The sequence below is a fragment of the Ambystoma mexicanum genome, chromosome 3p (genome assembly GCF_040938575.1).
Source record: "Ambystoma mexicanum isolate Mex_15411 chromosome 3p, UKY_AmexF1_1, whole genome shotgun sequence".
NCBI classification, from domain to species: domain Eukaryota; kingdom Metazoa; phylum Chordata; class Amphibia; order Caudata; family Ambystomatidae; genus Ambystoma; species Ambystoma mexicanum.
In genome coordinates, this window is record NC_090925.1 from 146,768,655 (window position 1) to 146,787,282 (window position 18,628).

Below are 18,628 nucleotides of genomic sequence, written 5' to 3' on the forward strand. Positions count from 1 at the left end.
TCGTGAGGAGTTTCAACGAACTCCTCAGCCTCGCGGCCTTGCCCTTTCACGTTTCAGACAACAATGTTCAATAGTCAAGCCGAGTAAGCAGAATTCGCAAGAATTGCAAGCTGCAAAGCAGTTTATACAGAAAGCAATGCGCAATGGTTAACAAGCAAAATGGCGATTCTTACTATCTTTGAAAATGGCCGCTCATTGGTCAAGCATAGCAATCTGTATTTCTATTCTGTGCATAAGACGGTTGGCCCTCGGCCATCAAACTACATCTGCCGTCCCAAATGAAACGTATTCACTTTTCCAGATCGACAAACCCTCCTTTTGGCCGTACGCCAAGCGTCTTATTCATTCATCGTATCCTCCTCTGATGAGGATAAATCTGAAGTATCTATGTCTGAATTTGTCATGCTATTATAAGCATCATCTTCATCATTAATGTCTATAGCCATGAATTGTTTTACTGTTTTCATTTCATTAGGGTCTTTGTCATTCTGACCATGCGTTTGTTTTCTTCTCGACATCATATGCATACATCCCTTAGTACATCCCTCAGTTATCTCACTGCAAATTATTGGTAGGCATTGTATGCAACAACAACACGTTATGAATACCACCACTAGTATTGAAATCAGCTTCCATCCCCAGGACCGCAATAGTCCCCAAAACCAGGATCCTATCCTCCAACCCCCTTCTCCTTCGGAAAGTGTGGAACTTATGACGTGTAATTTCTTGATTGCTTTAAAAATTGTAGGGGAATAGTCTTCTATAAATACACAGCACGCAGATTTTACGAGTGTGCAAACTCCCCCACGATCAACTAATATTATGTCAAGAGCCATTCTGTTTTGTAGTGCCATTAGCCTGATTCCTTTTTCTTCTAACGTCATATTGTATAAAATATCCGTTGTTGAGTCTATTGTATTTCTTAGTATTCCGGACAGTTGCCTTATGTTGTAAGAATTTACTACCTCAGCCAGGAATCTAATGCTATCATTCTGTCTTCGCTATCCCTTCGGGTCCTATCTCTTGATCGCCTGGCTACTTCTGCTGTTTCCAAGAGGAACACTCCTGGAAACAGCAGACCCAGGTAACATGTACCTCCCCAGTTTCTAGGTAACCACAGATATGCACTTTCCCCACATATGAAATAAACAGGGTCTCCTACGTATACTGGTTCTATTTCATACTTTAGGACCACTGTATTCATGCACCCAGAGAACATGCCTACTAAGTAGGTACCTTTTTTCTTCAGACATTTCGGGACAGTTCTTGGGCTGTAATTCACCGTATAGGAAGGGGGCACAGCATCTTTGTTCCATTCTTCTCTCATCCAGAACGTCATTACTGATGTTTTTTCTGGCGGGGACAATCTATCCTGCCTATATTGTTTTGTTATTTTTCGTGTACTTTTCGGCGTGGGTTTTGGGATTATTACACATGCTTTATGGAATATGGAGCAGCCTACAGGTCTCATGATAATTTACTCAAATTCATTCATATTTGTTTTATCTAGTTGACCCGTACTGCTCCTGTTCCATTTCCCAAAGAACATTGCACCCAACGATGCACTACATGCAGAACTTAGTGGTAATGGTTGTACATACCATCCTCTCCCTTTCCCACCATGCTGTGGTAAATGTGCACACACCCAGCAGTTTCTTTTCTTTAAAACTGCATGGGTCATATTCATTATTAGCAACAACGTGTTGTTGCCATATCCTTCCCTATGTCTCTCTTCCATTGGGGACAATGTACCAGTGATCACATGAACCAGACTCTCAGTAGTGGACACATTCACTTCTGGTAAGAGTGTTTCTAATGGGTGCTTTGACTCTATGCACCATAACACAATGGCTATTGTCATTGGTACTACCATACTTATGAAACACAGGACCAGTGTCCAAGTCAGTACACCATTCTTTTTACCATACGTTTTCCCTGAATTTACAGTCTCTATAACTATCATTTTCTCAGCAGCGGTGCAGGAGGAGGCTGAAACCGGTTTCAATTTGCTCTTCATCATCCTTCTTCTTGCTGGAAAAGTTCGTCGTGGATGTTTCTCGTTGTTACACTTGCTCTGCTGCCAGAAGTTCAACGAAAAATGTCACAGTTCAGTCTGACAGCCCTTTCAGCCTTTACCATTGGTTTAAGCAAGATTAGTTGTATTCTTTTCTTCCCACTGCTCAGACGATTTTTGAACAGTTCTTTATTGACAAAGTACTATGTGCATCCAGCTTGTCCTGCTCTGGCTTAGGACACATGTACTCTATCATAAACGCACTGAGGAGCCGTGAGTCTTGAATTGTCTGATTTGCACAACTCTCACACTTCTCTCCTCTACACCCCTGGTTCCTTCTCCGTCTGTGAGTGGATCCAGAGGCAAAAGCACCAAAGATCTGTGGATCACTTTGCCTTCCGAGGCCGGAGATTATACCGTTTCGCTCCTGGTATCGTGTGATCCGTGAACAGTGCCGAAGCACTTTCAGTATCGGGCTCAGTGTCAGCCTGCGGCACAATGACAGATGGCGATGGGCGCCGCGGCAAAGATACAGATTCTCTCTTTGGCTCTGGTGCGATTGCAAGAGTTGGTGGGCGCCAAAGGGGTACGCGCTCCGTCTCTGCTGATGTTTGCGATGCAGATTCTGTGGCGTTCAACAGTGATGTTGTTTCTGCTGGGGAACGTTGGGGCACTTTTCGCCCTCTCCCCTTTTTGGCTGTTCCCCCATGCTCTGTTTCGAGTTTCACTTCTTGCTCAGGCTTTGTTTCGAGTTTCACTTCTCGCTCAGGCTGATGCTGTGGCAGTCGACTGGCAGTAGTTTCTTTTGTTTCCAGGACCGTTCTCTCTTTCTGGTCGTCTGGATCAGGCAAAGTTTTCAGCAAACCTGGGAATCTTTTGGCATGAGTCGCATGGATCCAGGCCTTACAGCCGTCCACACGAATAGCCGTCTGCGTCGCCAAAAGCACTTGGTAGGGGCCGCGCCACCTGGGTGCTAATGATGTCTTCCGTTCAAAATTCTTGATTAGCACCCAGTCTCCTGGCTCCAGCGCGTGCCCCGGGCCGGTATATCATACTGGTAACGCCTCATGCACCTGCTAATGAATCAAACGCAACTTCTGCATTAAAAGGCCACAGTATGTACTTAACACAGGGTGCTCTAGCTCGCTTAGCCTTTTTGGCTGAGGCGCGCACCATACATTTGCTGGTCTCCCCATTATTATTTCATAGGGGGAGAGTCCAGTCTTAGCCTGCACAGACGTGTGCATGCACAATAGCGCTATGGGTAATGCATCTACCCAACTCAACTTGCTCCCAGCGCATATCTTAGCTATTTTTGACTTGAGTATGCGGTTATGTCTCTCAACAAGCCCGGCAGAACTGGGATGCCTGGAACTGTGGAATCGTTTGTCTATCTGTAGACCTGCACAGATCTGTAATACCACTGCGCCCACAAAATGTGGACCATTGTCTGACCACAGGACACGAGGCAACCCAAAACAGGAGAAATATTCCTTGAGCATTGCTTTTGCCGTGCTCATTGCCATGCAGTCTTTTAAGGGATATGCCTTCACCCACTTGCTGAATGCACAAATCACCACTAACAAATATTTGTAGTTCTGGCACCTTTCCATTTCTATGAAATCAAAATGGATCACCTCAAATGGCATAGAGGGCGGGCCAAAACTGCCTGTTGGAGTCACGGTCCCCTTCCCTACATTGTGTTGCAAGCACGTAATATTATTCTGCACCAATCTTTCTGCATTCTTTTTTATGTGCACATTCTTCCATACTGTGGATAAATGTTGTACTATCTTCTTCGCACAGATGTGGGTAGGGCTATGCGCCATTGTGACCATTGTAGTCACGTAACAATTTGGCAACATCCAGTTCTTAGTTTCTTTGTCCACCCAACAACCCTCCAGATCTAACTCAGCAGAGCCCTCAGCCCACCCTTGGATCTCATCGGCCGTGGCTTCGGCCTGCATTTCTTTGACAGTAGCAACTCCATCCTCTATCATACAGGGCACTTCCTCTGTTTGCACTGTCATCATTTTATTATGTAAATCAGTGGCAGTTTGTTTCGCAATTCTGTCTGCAAATGCGTTTCCCTCTCCTACTTTGCATGTTACCTTTTTATATGCCTCGCATTTCACTATTGCTAGATGCTTTGGAAACGTGAGTGCAGACAACAATCACATAATCAAAGGGCCATGCTGAATCCTGGCCCCATTTGATGTCAAGAAACCCCTTTCAGCCCAGAGTCGACCAAAGTTATGAACCACCCCAAAGGCGTATTGGCTGTCAGTTTATATGTTCACGTTTAAATTTTCAGAAAGTTCACAGGCTCTGGTAAGTGCTATAATTTCTGCGGCTTGTGCTGAATTATAGGGGATTCTTTTACTTTCTACAACCCTTTCTAGAGTAGTAATAGCATACGCGGCAGTTGACGTGCCATCAGGTAATTTAAAACAAGAGCCGTCACAAAACAACTCCCCATCTGGCTCTTTCTGTGGGGTGTCACTCAAATCAACTCTTCCCTTTGTTTCTTCTTCAGTGACCATTAAGCAATCATGGGGTGGTGATTCGTTGTCACCAATTTCTGCTATGGGCAGTGGCATCAATTCTGCAGGATTCAATGCGCTACACCTCATAATTTGGATGTGGGGTGCAAACAAGATGAGTTCATATCTTGTTAGTCTCGCAGAGGTGAGGTGTTGCGTCTGGGTTCTATTTAATAGATCGTCTATGGCATGTGGCACCATCAGAATTAAAGTATGCCCCAATACCATTCCTTCAGTTTGTTTCACTGACGCAGCAGCCGCTGCAACAGATCGCAAACATCGTGGTAGTGTGCGCGCTACAGGGTCGAGCGCAGAGGAATAATAGCTGCATGGCCTATTTCTTCCACCTTGGTCCTGTGTCAATACCGTCAATGCACATCCATCACTCTCGTTTACAAACAATCTAAAAATGTTCTCATAGTTCGGCGTGCCTTAAAACTGGCGCGGAACACAATGGAACTTTTAATTGATCAAACACTTTCTGACATTCCTCATCCCACTGCAAAGGCATCACTGCATCCTTTTTTGTCAAGTTTATCATCGGCTTCACAGTCAACGCAAAATTACTGATCCACTGCCGACAATAAGAAGCTATGCCTATTACAGCTCTCACTCCTTTTTGGGTCTTTGGAATAGGCATACTAGAAATACTTTCTATGCGCTCTGGCGTTAGTCTTCTCCCTTCTTTCGAAAGTAGGTAACCCAAATAAGACACCTCCTTTCGATTATATTGGAATTTCTTCAAACTCGCCTTATGACCATGTGCCGCTAGGTGTGACAATAGCAATACAGTACTTTCTTAACAAATTTCCTCTGTATCAGCTGCTAGTAATAGGTCATCTATGTACTGCAAGAGTATGCAACCCACTGGTAATTCTAGCATATCTAGCTGTTCTTTCAGTGCTCTACTGTAAATACTCGGGCTTTCCATGTATCCCTGTGGAATGCGCGTGAATGTAAATGATCGTCCTCCTAGTGTGAACGCGAACAAATATCTACTGGCCTTGTCCACTGGAATGCTAAAGAACGCATTCTTCAAATCAACTACACTAAAGTATTCTGCTGATGCAGGTATCATTGTCAATATTGTTGTGACATCTGGGACCAAAGGGAATTGTGGATCTACCACTTTGTTTAATGCGCACAGATCAATTATAAAACAATATGGTACCTCATTGCCTCCCTTCTTGTAAACTGGAAGAATCGGGCTGTTACATGTACTGCCTGTAATCTCTTCAACCACCCCCAATTTTACCAAATCGGTAACAATACTTTTCAATCCTTTCTCACCTTCAACTGAAATTTTGTACTGGGGAATTTGTGGCAATGTAATACCTTCTTTCAAAGTTATTTTTACTGGCTCTATCTTTAAGCAGCCTACATCGTTATCATGCATCGCCCATAGACAAGTTGGTACTTTACTTAGCTCTTCTGGTAATGTTTCAGACATAAATTCTGTCACTGGGGTATCATGTGGCCAAATCGTAAGGTACACCCCGTCTGCCCTGCAATGTATAACTGCCCCCAACTTTCTCAACAAATTTAATCCTAACAGGTTCTCACCACAATTTTCTGTTAGAAGAAATGGACACTGCTCAGTAAATGGTCCTATCGTAACTGGAACTGATTCGGACACGGGGTTAATGACTGGTGTACCTGCGAACCCTACAGAAACATTATTTTGCCCTGACAGTGGTATCTCCGGAACCAAGTGATGGTCTATCGAACACTTTTGCGCCCCTGTATCTACAAGGAAACGGTGCTCTTTATTCCCGACTCTCATTTCTATGTAGGGTCCTCTCTTATTCACGGGAAAAGACACTGGTTCTGACCCCTGTCGTGGGCTGTCCTATTGGGGAAACAACACATCGCCCGATGTGTAGTCACCGCTGCTACTGTAATACGTGTTTGGCTACGTATCAAAAACGTTCCCATTTCTCCCTATGTTTCCTCCAACCTGATCACTGTTCTGTTGGCTGTGCTGGCCCTGATTGTGGTTCGGGGCATTTTGGTGGTGGGCCTGGTTTTGTTGAGATTGGTTTTGGGATTGGGATTGGTTCTGATTACCTTCATTGCTATAATACTGCTGCTGCATACTATTTCTATTTGGGCCATTCAATCCTTGGTGTCCTCTATTATGTCTTCTCTGGCCAAACCCACCTCTATTCTGTAGATGTGGACATTGCGCTCGCCAGTGTCCTTCCTCCTTACAGTACGCACATTGATTTGGTCCCCATGATCCCCCATGCATATTATTCAAATTGCCCCTGCCTTGTGCATTCCCTCTTCCTCTATTGTGTCCAGCTACCTGCTGCAGTAGCACCCCTACTACCGTTCGCATCGCTTCTATTCTCATTTGCAAGGGGTACCCATTGCACATCTCACTTACCTCCCCCACTGACGTTTTCTTGTTCGACATACATCGCATTCTTTCCCCCACCCATGCCTGCAATCTTCGTTTATCACCTATCCGTCCTGGCGGCGGCAAACATTTTGCATCCCCCATCGAAGATGTCCGCAATGATTTCTGCACATACAGCCTCGACGCCTTCTCCCTACCTTTCTTGATATACTCACTCCTGTACTCAGGTGTAGCAAACTTTTTAGCATATTCGTATTCTAATTCATTGTTAAGCTCAAGAAGTTCATACACATGCTCCCTTACTTGTTCATCTCTCAGTCTACAACATGCTAATTTATTCAAATCTAACAATCGTTGTGGCGGTAATCTCCCAAGTAACTGTTTCCATTTTCCCACCAAGAATTCACCCATGCATTCCAACACTACCTGTCTCTCGTTATTTCTTCGGTATCCATACAATGAGGACAATGCTGCCGTCCCGTCATTTCCTTCTATGTACATTTCTGCCTCTTGCTGTAATTCAACCTTCCTTTCTTTGCTGACCGCGCTGCGAGTTACCCGTACAAATCCTGTTTCTTCAGCCCCGCCTCTCGCCTCCCCGGTTTCAACTTCAACTCCGGGACGGACGGACAGTGCCGAATCTGTATCTGGGGCGGGAGGTGCGGATGGGACAAGTGGAATAGGTAGCGTCTGTTGTGGGCCGTGCTGGGTACTCGAGGAAGCCTGTGGGCTCTGTTGTGTACTGGGATGTGCTGCGTGCGCGGTCTGTGGCTGTGGGAGGGCTCGAGCTACGGGTGGGGCTTGGGTAAAAGGAGGTGCTTGGGCTGTGGGAGGGAGAGTCAAAGCTACGGGTGGAACCTGGGCAACTACTCCTGGCGTGTTTGGTTTTGATTCTGGTTTTGGGCCTTGGCCCGTATGGGTTAACAAATGTTCCATCAATTCATCTGCTATGTGTAGTTCCCGCTGCGGGTATATTCTCTCTATGTTCATCTGTTCACGTCTCCCTTCCCTTCTTAGACTTGCCGTCCATTCCTCCTCCTCCTTCTCTTCCGCTACCTCGAGTTTTGATTTGTGCCTACGCGCATGCTTCTCTCTACTTCTAAGTCGGAGCATCGCTTCCCTCCTCCAATCTTTAATAGTTTCAAAAGCTGCGGGTCGCGCTTGTTTTCTTATCAACACCCTCTCCAGGTTATCTATCCTCGCAATCTCAAAATTGATCTACCATTGATCGGCCACTGATGGTCCTGTTGCTTTCTAGTTTGCCTATGCCAAATCTCACAAAATATTATCGCATCCACACCATATTTCGCATACATGTCATAAATCGGCGTTCCCCCAGGCGGTGCACTTTGGCCATTTTCCAAGGACTATCTACCGCAGCGGAAAAGCCCTGCTAGAGTGGACAGTACTCCAGGCATGTTTTTAACCTTCCCCTTGGCTAACCAACCTTACTCTGGATGTTTGAATTTGCAAAATCAACACTCAACCAAAAACCAAAAATCAGGGTTATTTTTCGAATCGGGGAATGACTCACCTGATAAATCAAATTGCCCTCCAGGACACAAATCGTCTGTACATTGACGCAACCAATGACGTTGTGTCTGCGTCTCTCTGGCTTCTGCCTCGTTTCGGGACCCTCGCCTCCTTGCCCTCTGGCCCGGTACGTCGATCAGGGGTCAGATGTGTGCAGATCTGCAAAGGAATCTCTCTTCACTTCTATAGGGCGCCCCGTACACCTCTTGATCCCGGCTCGATCGTCCCGTCCTCGCCGCTCTCCGCCTTTACTCCGTTACAACGTCTACGATGGGACAAGTGGGGGAGGGTCCCTATTCGGGCGCCATCTTGAAAGGGGCCCTTAGGGGTCCCTCGCGTTATGGAAACAAGGAAATTACCACACACGAAAGGATACGCCAGACACGAGGTTGAAATCCCAATGCTAGGGTTTATTGCAAGAAAATAGTCTCAGTTGGCCAACTCAGGTCTCACGCCCCGCGACGTGTATCTCTAGACCTCGAGGGACGCAAGAGAGTGAAAAACGTACATCAGTTACATATATACAAAATGCACATCATACAATCAGTTGTGACATGTTTAACACCGCCCTTTATTGGGTTTCTTTGAACTCGGTGTGATGGACAGTTTCGATGAATATGACACCTTCAAACATCTATTCTAGTAACAATATGCAACAATATGCAACAATAAGTAACTCAGCGAGTATAGAGACATACTTCTATTGTTGAACAGAACATTGAGTTTCTGTTCTTGTAAGCGGCTACCTACGGAGGAGGAATCACATTCCAGACCTTGCTATCTGTGAGTTGCTATTCGTGTCCTGGGAGCCGACACACTCTACAGGGGTGGCAGAAGGGGGGCCGTAAGAAGAGCATAATTCAAGCCTTTAGCTGCCTTATTCTAGTATTTTTCTGCCTTTTAACGAGACTGGCTGGCAGCTGCATAATGATTAAATGCGCTGCAGCCCTCCTTCAAGGCTACAGAGAGGGAGCGTGGGCATTCCTCTCTGGGCTGCTCGTGAGGAGTTTCAACGAACTCCGCAGCCTCGCGGCCTTGCCCTTTCACGCTTCAGACAACAATGTTCAATAGTCAAGCCGAGTAAGCAGAATTCGCAAGAATTGCAACCTGAAAAGAAGTTTAGACAGAAAGCAATGAACAATGGTTAACAAGCAAAATGGCGATTCTTGCTATCTTTCAAAATGGCCGCTCATTGGTCAAGCATAGCAATCTGTATTTCTATTATTCTGTGCATAAGACGGTTGGCCTTCGGCCATCAAAATACGTCTGCCGTCCCAATTGAAAGGTATTCCCTTTTCCAGATCGACACCAGCCTTGTGTTGTAAGGCATTTTAGGTTTTCTAAAAAGTGTATGTTTTGTGTATAATGGTGTAGATTGTGGAGTATGTGAGTTTGTGGTGTGTACCAAAGGGTATGGTCCTGGGTAGGAGTGGTGAAGTGGTGCTGCTCGGGGAGTGGCCAGTGTATGTGGCTTCGCTTGGAAACCTTTTGGTGATGTGGAAGGTGTGGTTTTGGGGAGGGATATAGAAGTGTTGGGAGTAAAGAAAATATTATTGGGGGAAAGCGTGAAGGGGTAAGGAGCGTGAGTTAGGATTGAAACGGATTTGGTAAGTATTAATACATTTAACTTTTGACGTAACATTATGGGGGAGACACCCATCTTTCACTTATGTAAAGCATTACCCCTGTAAAAGGACCAAATCCTTAAGTACCGCACCCAATGGGGTAGGGACACTGGGGGCAAGATGTTTATGCCCTGGCCACAGGAGGGCACTCACTCGAAGTCAGTTATGCAACACATGACGACATACTTAAATGCTACATATAAAGGGAAACAGTTGGAGAATCGACTAGTCATTCTGGAACTGTGGAAAGTGCATGGAGAGGAAACGGAGCAACCAACCCAGAAAGAATGGATTCTTAATCAGCATGACGAAGGGGACATATCGACGACGGCTCCTCCCTCTCCTCCCCAGAGTGGCAATCCTTCTGTATAGCAATGAAGATGTTATAAACAGAGAGAAAATAAGTAAGCAACGACCAGTGTCCACATGTGATGAATATAACAAACGTTGTGAATTACAGGCAAAATTGACAGAGGCTGAGGAGAAGGTTCGGCGACAGAGAGACAGGCAAGGCAATAGTGAGAAGACTGCGATTGCACCAAACTAATGGGTAGGACAACTAATGCTCAAATTAGATGGAAAGGATGATTTTAAAGAAAGGGAAGTTAGAGAAAGACAGGAGAAAGAAGAAGAAAAAAGGAACAGGAAGAAAGAGAAGGGGAAAGACAAGCGAGAGAAAGCTAAAGAATTAAGGGATGCAGAAAGGAATATTTAACGGGGCACCTGGTTGATGCCTTGCTCTGCCCGGGTAGGTATACTTATATCAAAAAAACACAATTGAGCAAGGTCATGGAGATCTAACTGCTGGAGATAGAGCAACTGAGTCCCGGATTTGTCACCACATGATTTGGTAAACACAGAATTGTGAAAAGGTCTGTATACTGCAGTTCAGATTTAATTTACGTGCAGTCAGTGTCATGATACTCTTGAATTTCAGGAGCATAGGATATTCAACATTAAAACATACACAGTGTAGTACCTGAGTTAAATGATTCAAATGGTAAGTATTTGAAAAAACGAATTCTTATGCTTGTACATTCTCTACAGGTTCCTTGGAAAGGAAGCTAGAGAACTTAGTGGAGTCATAATCAGATAATCAGCACATTTGTGTGGGAACAATCAAGGGTTGAACAACAACATGGACAACAAGTCAACACAACAGTGTTTCGGCCATTTAAAGATAAGCTAGGTGAGCTATGGTGGTGTAGGCCTTCATCAGGACAGGAGTTTCTTATGGGTGGAGTATCCTATGCGGTCTGTTGGAATAAACAGACAGAGAATACATCAGGGGTCAGTTGTTTCAGAAAAGTCTAGCAGTAAAGATGTAAGTAGATACAAGGGGATGCCGGTGCTTACCGGATCCGTGGAGCACAATGGCTCAAGGCGTCTTAGAGTCTGTGTACACTGGGAAGAGATGGAGCATTCATCTTCTGAAACGCGGCCACTCCTGTCAAGGGAGATCAAGGAGTGGTCAATTTGGGTGTGTCTTGCCACAATTGAATTATAAGGTGATGTAGAAAGGGAAAGAGAAAGGAAAAAGGAAGAAAGGGACAGAGAGAAACATGTAGAGATGGAAAGAATCAAGGAAAAACGATGAAAGGAGATAGATGAGATTATCACAGGACTTACACCCTGAGAGAGAAGAGACAAGAACTGAGAGAAAAAGAAAGGAGTTTAGAAAGACGCTGCAAGCAAGTGGATGAGATACTTAAAAAGCATACGCTTACAGATGAAGGAGAGGGAGAAGCCATGTGCAGGGAGATTTGCAATTTGCACAGAAGTAGAAGGGAATGGCGCAAGTAGCCCAACAGGGACCAGAGGGGGGTCTCTGCAAGATGGGGGAAGGAGCGTATTGGAGGAGGTGATGAGCGGAACGTGTATAACAAGTCCCCATAGGAGACTAGATTTTGAGGACGGGGAGGACGATGAAGGAGATGAGATTGATGACACCATGTTTATAGATGAGGGAAGAGAAGAAGATGAAGAAGGCGTGGCCACACATGCCCCTTTCATAAACATGAGGATAGGGAAAGAGACAGTGTGGTTAGATTTAGAGGAACCAGAAAGAAGAATGCCAAAACCCATTCAATATCCTAAATGCACAGAAATGTGATCAAGCAGCTTAGAAGAGAGAATCCTGTATGTGAATAGGTTGAGAAATTTGTCGGGGCGAAAGAAAACTAGTATGACAAATGCAATTACAAAAACAAAGGGTGCAACTGCACTTATACAAGGGGCAGGATTTACACAGTTCTCTTTATTAGAGAAAGTAGGAGGACAGATGCAATATTTTCCGTGCCCATAAATGGACGAAAACAATTTACAGGGTAATTCATAGAATTTCGCAGAAAAGTGTCGCAAGCGGCTGGCGCAGAGTGTCCGCGTGCAATTGTCTGCGCCAGGCACGTGCGCTAAAACCGATTTCCGCGCACAGCGTATTCATGGATTTTAGGCTCCCAAACCAGCCGTGGCGCAGAGTATCGCAGCGACCCTGCAGCAGCGCCAGTAATGCCCCCAAGAACGCCCTCGCGCAAGGAAAAGCCATCAAAATCGCTAAATCATCACAAAGGGCTGCGCTAACCCTGGACCAGTCTACAGGGCTGCCAAACAAGGAACGCAAAGCGGGTAACGTGCATATCAGGGGTACGCGTGAAGTTATACACGCGATTAGCCAGGGTACGTGTATTACAGGGGTACGCGGGAAGTTCTACACGCGATTGGCCAGGGTACGTGTATTACAGGGGTACGCGTGAAGTTTAACACGCGATTAGCCAGGGCACGTGTATCACAGGGGTACGCAGGAATTATCACACGCGATTTGGCTGGGTACGTGTATTACAGGGGTACGCGGGAAGTTCTACACGCGATTTGGCTGGGTACGTGTATTACAGGGGTGCGCGGGAATTCTCACATGCGATTTGGCCAGGTACGTGTATTACAGGGGTACGTGGGAATTATCACACGCGATTTGGCTGGGTACGTGTATTACAGGGGTACACAGGAAGTTCTACACGTGATTCGGCTGGGTACGTGTATTACAGGGGTGCGCGGGAATTCTCACATGCGATTTGGCCAGGTATGTGTATTACAGGGGTACGTGGGAATTATCACACGCGATTTGGCTGGGTACGTGTATTACAGGGGTACACGGGAAGTTCTACACGCGATTCGGCTGGGTACGTGTAATACAGGGGTGCGCGGGAATTCTCACATGCGATTTGGCCAGGTACGTGTATTACAGGGGTACGTGGGAATTATCACACGCGATTTGGCTGGGTACGTGTATTACAGGGGTACACGGGAAGTTCTACACGCGATTCGGCTGGGTACGTGTATTACAGGGGTGCGCGGGAATTCTCACATGCGATTTGGCCAGGTACGTGTATTACAGGGGTGTGCAGGAATTATCACACTCAATTAGGCTGGGTGGGTCCTCACAGGTGTTCCCTGTACACCCTCCACGGCCCCTGCAGGCAGCCCACAAAACAGGGGACTACCCTGCACACCTGCTCATGTCCCCCTGCACCCCCACCCCCGACAGTGCAGGGGCAGCCTCCACCAGGCCCCCACCCATGTCTCCCAACACCCCCACCCCCCAGCAGTGCAAGGGCAGCCTCCACCAGGCCCCCACTCATGTCTCCCACCACCCCCACCCCCCAGCATCCAGGGGCACCCTCCACCAGGCCCCCACCCATGTCTCCCACCACCCCCACCCCCCAGCCACCAGGGGCACCCTCCACCAGGCCCCCACCCATGTCTCCCAACACCCCCAGCCACCAGGGGCACCCTCCACCAGGCCCCCACTCATGTCTCCCACCACCCCCACCCTCCAGCAGTGCAGGGGCACCCTCCACCAGGCCCCCACCCATGTCCCCTATCACCCCCACCCCCCAGCAGTGCAGGGGCACCCTCCACCAGGCCCCCACTCATGTCCCCTATCACCCCCACCCCCCAGCAGTGCAGGGGCACCCTCCACCAGGCCCCCACCCATGTCTCCCATCACCCCCACCCCCCGCCACCAGGGGCACCCTCCACCAGGCCCCCATCCATGTCTCCCACCACCCAGCAGTGCAGGGGCACCCTCCACCAGGCCCCCACTCATGTCCCCTATCACCCCCAACCCCCAGCAGTGCAGGGGCACCCTCCACCAGGCCCCCACCCATGTCTCCCACCACCCCCACCCCCACCCCCCAGCAGTGCAGGGGCACCCTCCACAGGCCCCCACCCATGTCTCCCACCACCCCCACCCCCCAGCAGTGCAAGGGCACCCTCCACCAGGCCCCCACTCATGTCCCCTATCACCCCCACCCCCCAGCAGTGCAGGGGCACCCTCCACCAGGCCCCCACCCATGTCCCCTATCACCCCCACCCCCCAGCCACCACGGGCACCCTCCACCAGGCCCCCACTCATGTCTCCCACCACCCCCACCCCCCAGCCACCAGGGGCACCCTCCACCAGGCCCCCACTCATGTCTCCCACCACCCCCAGCCACCAGGGGCACCCTCCACCAGGCCCCCACTCATGTCCCCTATCACCCCCACCCCCCAGCAGTGCAGGGGCACCCTCCACCAGGCTCCCACCCATGTCCCCTATCACCCCCACCCCCCAGCAGTGCAGGGGCACCCTCCACCAGGCCCCCACTCATGTCCCCTATCACCCCCACCCCCCAGGGGCACCCTCCACCAGGCCCCCATCCATGTCTCCCACCACCCCCACCCCCCAGCAGTGCAGGGGCACCCTCCACCAGGCCCCCACTCATGTCCCCTATCACCCCCAGCCACCAGGGGCACCCTCCACCAGGCCCCCACCCATGTTTCCCACCACCCCCACCCCCCAGCAGTGCAGGGGCAGCAGGCAGTCAGGCAGCAGCAGGTGGGAGCGTGCTCGGGGCTCTGGGGGGCAGTAGTTCGGCCTTCCGGGCAGGAGCGTGGTATTCCGTGTGCGTACGCGTGGCCAGCTTGGTACGGAGTGATTTGGCACGTGAAAATCCTGCACGTCAGCGTGAAAACCGAGGAAAGGCCCTCAGCGCGTAAGCGCGTCTGTGACGTGACCCGCACGGGTGTTTCCCACACAGCACGTGATGACAGAGCACACGTGGAAAGACTGCACGTCAGAGTGTAATCGCGTGTGATTGGTGGAAATGGCCCTACACGCAGAAGTGACAAAGCGTGTGATTGGTGGAAATGGCCCTACACGCAGAAGTGACAAAGCGTGTGATTGGTGGAAATGGTCCTACACGCAGAAGTGACAAAGCATGTAATTGGTGGAAATGGCCCTAGCGCGTACACGCCGCGTAAGTGACGCTGGACGTGTGGGCCTGTATAAAAGGTACGTGTAGAACACGTTTTCCTTGTACGTGCTTTTCGTGGAGAGCGAGTGGGTGAATTCTGTACTTCTTGTCGTTTCACACGCGATTTACTTCACGGCGTTTCAAGTTCGTATTCCCTGTTACCTCTGACAGCTTTTTCTCTTTTTTCGCTTTTACTGGTTTACCTGGGCCTGTTCCCTCAAACAGTGTTCCCTTCTACTGTTGTCCTGTCTCCTCAGACAGCGTACAAATCTTCTTTTGGCGGGGGTGTTGCCAACCAAACGTGCTCCTTTTACACGCTAGTTTACCAGGCAGACGGTGAGTCACGCACGTATCTAACATCTGTGCTTGCCCCGTGTGTAGCCTACCCCTTCAGAGGTCATTCTAGGCTGCGTGTGACACGCATACGTTCATTCTTGTGTTACTGGGTGCCACAGCGTAGTGCAGGTTTTTCTTTCTGCACACGTGGTCTAGGAGGGGTTGCGTGCACGTCATCTCCCTTTTTTGGGGCTCCTGTGCGTAGCGTGACCCGTCATCTTTCCCCAGGGGTTACAATCAGCCTTGCAAGAGCACTAGGGTACAATTACCATCTGGTACCCAACCCCTTTGACCCCCAATTGCCCAGGACAATAGTTTACAGCCACTCCCATACGCACATTTACATCAGTGCCATGGCTGGGAGGCGAGGATTCCGTAAGGGTGGCAAAGGTGGAAGAGCCACAAGTGGTGGCCGTGGTGGATCCGGTAGGGTACGTGGTCGTTACTTGCAGGGTGAGCCTGTCCCCCCATGTGTGGCGTTGAGGCTGATGTGGCTGACACCATCCATGCTCAGCCCTTGTTGGACCAGCCCATTGTGGCACCAGATCTGGCTGACTCCATGGCTGACTTCCAGGTCAGCAGGCCTATGACACGTGCGCTGGTGCACGTTGATGTCACCATGCCACGTGCATCTGGGCCAGCAAGGTCATCTGCTGCACCAAGGAGGCAGGGCAGAGAGGCTGCAGGGGCAGCTGCGGCTCCATCCACCCCAGCCCTCACACACCCAGCCAGGACAGTGTCGGTCCTAGTCCATGCTGCTGACATTCCCCCTGACACCATCACACTAGAGCCAATGCCTGCACCAACTCCCATGCTGAGTGTGCAATCCCACACTCCTGATACAGAGTCCACCAGGGCTCCTGCCCCTAGTGTCCAGAGCGGCGCAGGACACTCAGGATCACCACCACCTTCCAAGCGGAAGAGGAAGAGTGCTCGTCCGGCACAGGCTGATGACCCAGACACGGCTACACAGTCCGGCCCGTCCAGGAAGCCCAGCTTCACGGATGACGAACTGAATGCACTTGTCGAGTATGTGTCCGGACATGACAACGAGATGGTCATTGTTGCAGGATCCAAGACCACACCTGCACAACGCCAGGCACACTGGCAGACCGTTGCGGACATCGTAAGTGCCCTTGGAATCGTGAGGCGCACAGCCAATGATTGCTATAAGCGCTGGAATGACCTAAAGCGCAGGGCAAAGAGTAAGCTGGCCTCAAGCCATGCCGCAACTCTAGTGACTGGAGGTAGGTCTCCAGTAGTAGACATGGAACTCACTCCACATGAGTCAGTCGCTGGGACCTACGTCACGGAGGAACAGATCCAAGGCGTGGGAGATCTGGCTGATTACGAGGCATTGTCCGGTGAGTGCACATGCATGTGTGTGTCATCCATGTGCATGGTGTGTGTGTGAGGGCTTCTGTTTGTGTGCCAGGTGAGAGTGTGTGCGCCTGAGTCGTATGGGTCAGCCATGTGCTTCATGCAATACTTCCTGCGCAGCTGCATTTGGCCATAGCAGTATCCCTTCTGCCAACAGTAGACATCTAGCCCAACTGCACGCCAGTTGCCCTTGAAGTGTCACCTTGCCACAACATAGTTGCTTATTTTTCACTGTTCATTCAGTCAGATTGTTTGCATTCCACCACTTTTACTAGGCATGTCGCTGTCCACTAGTCACATGTCTGACATGGCTATGGTAAAGTGGAGTGACTTTGTTACCTGGATATCATTTGTACACACATGTCCCTGTGCAATTGGACCATTTCAGACTGGCAGCTCCAGGTGAAAAATCTGACCTGTTAGAATTAGAAAAGCGATTACATGCGGGAACTGGACTGAATGAATAGGTGCTGCCCTCCTCTCCATCTTCACTCAATAGCAATGGTACATGCCATCTGTGTGATGGCATGTGTGTTTCACCTGGCAATCACAGGCCAATGTGTGATGCCACTGCCAGGCAGCATGCAGAAAATGTGTTCATCTTCCATTTTGGTGTCATCAGTGTGTGCCATTTGCCTGCACTTCATACGCAGTGAGGGTGCATGCATGGGAGGGTTTTAGTCATGTGGGACATGTGTCAATCAAGTACTGGTTCTCTTGCTTCTCAGCCCTCATTGTGTGCCATGGTGCTAATGCCTGTTTCCATTTCTTTGTTTTCATGTCTTTGCAGGGGAAGACGCACCTGATACTGCTGGGGTTGTGGAGATGGTGCAGACCCAGGAGGGGTCCGAGGGCCGACCAACCACCAGTGAGGGACGTGGTGTGGTGGTGGGGGAGAACCCACAAGTGCTGCAGGTCGTGCTCTCAAGGGGTGTCTCTGGCTGCACCTCCCCCAAGCTGTACTCAGGTGTTGATTCGGATGAGACCTACGTGCCGTCGCAGGTGAGTGTTCCAGGGAGGGATTCTGTTCTGTCTCACCCACCTGCACCAGGGTCAGAACCCTCCATGGGGATGTCAGTGTTGGCAGCTACGCCTTTGGTGGTTACGGATGCAGGGTCACACTCCGCGACATCTGATCCTGTTCCTGGGCCAGCAGATCAGAGGGGGAATGCAGTCCTGCAGCCTCAGGCAGTGCCGGCACAGCAAGGCGCAGGTCGCCTTGCCCCAGACAGGTGTGGTGCCCGCCGACGTGGTGGCCGTACGCCACCTGGCAATACCGCATGGGAGCAATCCATTTACGGTATGGCAACCCAACAGGCTGCATCATCCGAGATGATGGCTCAGGCCATGGATAGGGTGGCCACTTCCATTGTCCCCCCAGAAAGGCTGATGGAGCGACTAGAGCAGGCAACGACTCCATCTGCCAGTCACACAGGGAGGACATGTTGGGGTCCAACAGGGACAGGCGGGCGGCACTGGCGACTCTGCAGGAGGCCATCTCCATTGAGTCCCAGGGCCACAGGGAAGCCCTGAGGCAGGAGCTC